The 6,003-nt window shown below is 34.6% G+C and overlaps 1 non-coding gene across 1 annotated transcript; it reads left to right on the top strand.

Moving 5' to 3' along the window:
- Positions 1 to 5,485: 5,485 nt before the first annotated feature.
- On the top strand, positions 5,486 to 5,617 carry LOC141519767 (small nucleolar RNA SNORA65). The gene has a single exon (XR_012477409.1). It is a non-coding gene; the product is annotated as a small nucleolar RNA SNORA65 (small nucleolar RNA).
- Positions 5,618 to 6,003: the final 386 nt, after the last annotated feature.

Raw genomic sequence — 6,003 nt, 5'->3', positions numbered from 1 at the left:
ACACTTATTTTCCTGAACAGATTGAAAGCCAATAATTTTCTTAGCCAATGAAAAAATAAAATGAATAAGTAACAAAGTTAAGGAAACAGATGATAGACAAGAAACAAGTCACAAATGAAGTAAAAATGGGACAAAAATTAGCAAAATTTTCACTGAACCATTCAGAGAACTTCCTTGGATCTCTAGATAATGAGTGTAACTTTATACTCTATTAACTAAAATTTATTAATGAAAAAATAATTAAAATAAAATTGTTCTTTAGAAGATTTCAAAAATGCAATGAAATTATGATAAATGAATCTTTGGGTGAAATTATTGGAAGTCTTTTTGGAGAGAGCTTGGTCTGTAATTTCATTTGTGTAGGAAATTGTCAAAGTGAAAACTTCCTTTTCTGTTCCTTGGAAAACTAAAAATTTAAGCGGTTTGACTTGACCATGTCAAAGAGTTATATTTGTGTCAGAAGGAGGATTTATAATCAGATCTTGACATCATTACCACAAAATATACCTAGGTGTGGGGCATCTAGGTGGTTCAGTGGATAGAGCACCAGCTTTGGAGTCAGAAGGACCTGAGTTCAAATCTACCCTCAAACACTTAATAAATACCTAGCTGTGTGGCCTTGAGCAAGTCACTTAACTCCATTGCCTTGCCAATAAAAGAACAAACACCCACATGATTTATAATCATCAAAGTTATTAAATGTTAGAAATGGAAATAATATAAAACAATCACCTAAATCCATTCATTTGAGTCAATATAGTCACATGCTTTAATTAAATTATCTCTTGTTCCTATGATTTGTTCCTTTTCCTATGAATTGCCTAAGATTAAGTTATTTAAGTTCCCATTAATGTTGCATCCTTTCTTCAATGGCCATATAATGAGTAAAAAGTCTATTTCTTTGTAATTCATAAGGAATACATTTTATATTTATCATGTTATGTCTTTGTGCATTAGGTTTTTAGCTCTTAAAATGCAGCCAATTTCAAGAGATTATATTTTTCCATTAAGAGATATTTTTTCTCATTGATAATACAATGGTCTCAGGCAATGGAAAATTTCAAAAAAGATTTTTTTTTAAATCAAGTAAGGGAAATAAAAGAAAAATTGGAAAGATAAATGAAAACTGACATAAAATCATGAAAATCAAGTCAGCAGCTTGGTGAAGAAGATAGAAAAAATATATTAAAGAAAATAACTTCTTAATAATCAGTTTGGGCTTAATGAAAAATGGTCCACAAAAGGCCAATGAAGAGAAGAATACTTTAGAAAGCAGAATTAGTTAGATGGAAAAGAAGATATAGAAGCTCTCTGCAGAAAATAATTCGTTAAAATAAAGAATGGAGCTAAGGGAAACTGATGACTTTGTGAGAAAAGAAAAAACAATAAAAATGAAAATAACGAAAAACTAGAAGAAAATGTGAAATATCTCACTGGGAAAACAACTGACATGAAAAACAGAAATAGAAGAGATATTTTGAAAGCTATTGGAACACCTGAAAACTATGATAAAAAAAAAAAGCCTAGATGTCATTTTACAAGAAATTATCCAAGAAAACTGAAAAGATATCCTAGAAGCAGAGAGTAAACTGGAAATTGAAGGAATCCACTGATTACATCCTGAAAGAGAGATCCCAAAATGAAAAATGCCAGGAATATTACAGTCAAATTCAGAACTCCCAAATCAAGGAAAAAAATATTCCAAGTCTCCAAAAAGAAACTATTCAGATCTAGTGTAGTCAAAGTCAAAATAACACAAAGGTTTCGCAGCTTCTATATTAAGGAATTAGAAGGTTTGAAACATAACATTCTGGAAGTCAAAGGAGCTTGGATAAGAACCAAGAATCAACTCTCTGCAAAACTAAACAAATTCTTTCAGGAGAAAAATGGTGATTCAATGAAGTTGGGGGTTTTCAAATTATCCTGATGAAATCACCAAAGCTAAACAGAAAATTTGAACTTGAAATACAAGACTCTAATGAAGCATTAAAAAAAGGTAAAGAGGAAAGGTTACTTATAAGGAACTTAATGATGTTGAGCTATTTATATCCCTTATGGGAAGAAAGTACTAATAATAATATATGATTTTCACATTTACTAGGGCAGATAGAAGGAGCAAATATAGATAAAACACAGGTAGGATTTGAATTTGAAGATTTAATATATTAAAAAGATGGAATTAATAGACAAAAAATGTACTGGGAAAAAGGGAAAGGAGAGGTATACTGAGGTAAGCAATTTCATATTAAAAAAGTCAAGAAAAAACTTTTGCAGTGGAGTGGAAGAGGGGTAATATGAGGGGGAAAGGGAAAACCTTACTTTCATTATACTAGGCTTAAAGAGGGAAAAACAGACACTTTCAAATGGTATAAAAATCTATAGTAACTTAGAGGAAATTAGGAGATGAAAGGGATGGGAGAAAGGAGTGGGGGAGGGGAAAGGCGATAGATGGGAAGGGAAATTGCTGGACTGGGGTAGTCAGAAGCAAAATACTTTTGGGGGGCCAGCTAGGTGGCTCAGGGTATAGAGCACTGGCCCTGGAGTCAGGAGGACCTTAGTTCAAATCTGAACTCAGACAATAATCGCCTTGCTGTGTGACTTTCGGCAGGTCACTCTTAACCTCATTGCCTTAAATAAATAAAAAAAATTTAAAAAACACTTATGAGAAAAACAGAGTAAAAAGAGAAAGAAAATAGAATAAGGGGTGGGTGGGAAGAGGATTCAGGGAAGTACAGTTAGCTGTATTGATGGTGGGGAAAAATATTGAAAAAAGTTTCTCTGATAAAACCCTTATTTTTTCAAATAATGAGAATAGAGTCAAATTTAGTAATAAATAGACTTTCCCCAAATGATGAACGATCAAATGATATGAACACTTTTCAGTTTAAATAATTTTTAAAACAATTTCTTGGCTCACTGTTGATAGAGATTAGAATCCTGCTGAATTGGCTAATAGGAGAGAAAGAGCAAATGAGAAATGTTGGAAGGGATTTAGGGACATTGAGACATTGCTGTGCTGTAAGAGGAGTTGTGAAATGATTCAACAATTCTGTAGAGCAATTTGGAACTATGCCCAAAGGGCTCTAAAATCTGCCTTATTTTTGGACTAGCAGTACTACTGCTAGGTCAATAATCCTGAAGAGATTAAATACAGGAAGAAAATAACATATGTGCATAGGAATATTTAAAGCATGTTTTTTTTCTGGGGAGCTAGAGATTGAGGTTATGCCCAGCAGATAAGGAATGGCTGAACAAATTGTTTTATGTGATTAAGATTAAATGCTATTCTATTATGAGAAATGATGAATAGAATGCTTTCTGTAAAAAAAACTTACATGAGCAGATGCAAGGGAAATGTACTTTTTATAAAGTAAAAGCAACATTGAAAGCCAATCAGTTGTGAATGACCCACCTTTTTGCAGCAATGCTGTTATCCAAGAAAATGTTGAAGGACTTTTTTTATTTATCCAGCAATAACATTTAATAAACAATTATGAATTTCCTTCAAAAAATGGAAGTATGCTATAATGTTCTTAGTTTGACTAATAGCTAGACTCGGTTGGGTTTCCCAGCCAAAAATGTATTTCTCTTATTTGGGTAGTTATATACTTGTCGGAAACATATCTGACTTAAGGGGGGCAGCCTGGTGTCACAGTAGATAGAACACTGGCCTTGGAGTCAGGAGGATAGGAGTTCAAATCCAGTCTCAGGCACCTGACACTTGAAAAATACTAGCAGTGTGACCTTGGGTAAGTCACTTAAACCTAACTGCCTCATATTTAGGGTCATCTCCAGTCATCCTGATTCATATCTGACCACTGGATTTAGATGACTTTGGAGGAGAAAGTGAGGCTGGTGACTTAGCATAGTATACCCTCACAAAATTCCAATTCATGTGCTTGTGATGGTATCACTTCCCTGATGTCATGGCCCTCTTTGAAAATAAAGGACAGGAGTGGCTAGGTGGCACAGTGAATAGAACACTGGCCCTGGAGTCAGTAGTACCTGAATTCAAATCCAGCCTCAGAAACTTAATAATTCTAGCTGTGTGGCATTGGGAAAGCCATTTAACCCCATTGCCTTACAAAAACCTAAAAAAAAAGAAAGAAAGAAAGGACAAACATCAGCATCTGAATTAGGAATTACTTTACTTTTTTTCAGTTAGAATTCAGCCACCATTAGCTTTGTCTATGGTATAGATGGCATGTTTTATCATAAGTTCAATAAAGAAATTGCTTCAATATCTTTCCCAGTTGCTATTGCTAATTTTATTTCCCTCCCCCACCCCCATTTACTCTATTCTCTCTATCCTTATACCTTATGCATCCTGGAAAGTGCACTGTATATGGTTACTCTCTCCCACAATCTTCCCTCTCTTTGATTACCTACATCTTTCCTCTCCTTCCCCATCCCCCTTTCTCACATCCCTTTCCTCTCCAATTTGCCTCTGGGGTAAGATAAATTATTATGCCCAAATTTGTGTGTGTGTGTGTCTGTGTGTGTGTGTGTGTGTATGTGTATTATTTCCTGGCTGAGCCACTTCCAATGAGAGTAAAAGCTGATCCACTCCCTGTCATCTTCCCCCTTTTCCACACCATTGAAAAAGCTTTTCCTAGCTTCTTTTATGTGAAATAACTTACCCCATTCTACTTCTCCTTTTTCTTTCTCAAAGCACATTCTTTTCCCGCCCATTAACTCCATCTGTTTAATATATTATGCATTCAAATTCACCTCCCTCCTATGCCTTGTCTATATAAGTACCTTATAACTGTCCTAATAAATGAGGAGGTTCATATGAGTTATTAGAATTATCTTTGCATGCAGAAATAGAAGCAATTCAATGTCATTAAATCCTTCATAATTTGCCTTTCTGTTCACTCTTTATTCTTCACCTGATTCCTATACTTGAAGTTCAAACTTTCTATTCATCTCTGGTCATTTCATCAGGAAAGTTTGAAAGCCCTCTATTTCACTGAATGTTCTGTTTTCCTCAGAAAGAAAGCATATATTTAGTTTTGTTGAGTAGTTGAATTTGGTTGTAATCCAAATTCTTTTGCCTTAAGAATATTATATTACAAGTCCTACAAAACCTTATGGTGGATTAATTATTGTGTTATCCCTACTGTAGTTCCACAACATGTAAATTGTATCTTTTGGGAGTTCTGAATTTGGCCATAATATTCTTGACAGTTTTCATTTTTGGATCTATTTTAGTGAGTGATCAATAGAGTCTTTCAATTTCTATTTTATCCTTTGTTTCTAGGATATCAGGATGATTTTTCTGAAGAATTTTATGAAAAATGAAGTCTAGGTTCATTTTTTGGTCATGACTTTTAGGTAACCCAATAATTTTTAAATTATCTCTCCTGTATCCAAGTTACTTGTTTTTCCAATGTGTTAGTTCACATTTTCTTCTAGTGTTTCATTCTTTTAATTTTGCTTCATTGTTTCATGATTCCTCAAAAAGTCATCAACTTCACAGCCACCCGCCACTGCACCTGGTTCCAGTGATGTGTTAGCTGGTGCAATCCAGTGGTGAGCTGAGAGAGAAACCCAGCTTAGGAAACAGGTTTATTCTTCTTGTGGGTAACTCTGTGCCGAAAGCTTGGGAACAACTTGTTAGAAAGTCCAGGAGTCTTATTACTTTGCCCTGTGTTATGATGGGTGTATTAACTGAGTTTTTGTGTTTTGCCTAGTTAAACACAGTGGAAACATCACTTTCAATGAGATTGTCAACATTGCTAGACAGATGAGGCACTGATCCTTGGCATAAGATCTCTCTGGAACTATTAAAGAGATCCTTGGAACAGCCCAGTCTGTGGGCTGCAACATTGATGGCAGATATCCTCATGATGTCATTGATGACTTCAATAGTGGAGCTGTGGAATGCCCAGCAAGTTAAAAGCTGAAAAGGAGACTATTTGCAATAAATTAACATTTGACAAAAAAAGGAGTCATCAACTTCAAGACTTCCATCCAAGATGGCAGAGAGAAGACAGGTTC

The sequence above is a fragment of the Macrotis lagotis genome, chromosome 3, assembly GCF_037893015.1.
Source record: "Macrotis lagotis isolate mMagLag1 chromosome 3, bilby.v1.9.chrom.fasta, whole genome shotgun sequence".
NCBI lineage: Eukaryota > Metazoa > Chordata > Mammalia > Peramelemorphia > Peramelidae > Macrotis > Macrotis lagotis.
This window is presented reverse-complemented; position numbering and strand designations above follow the sequence as displayed.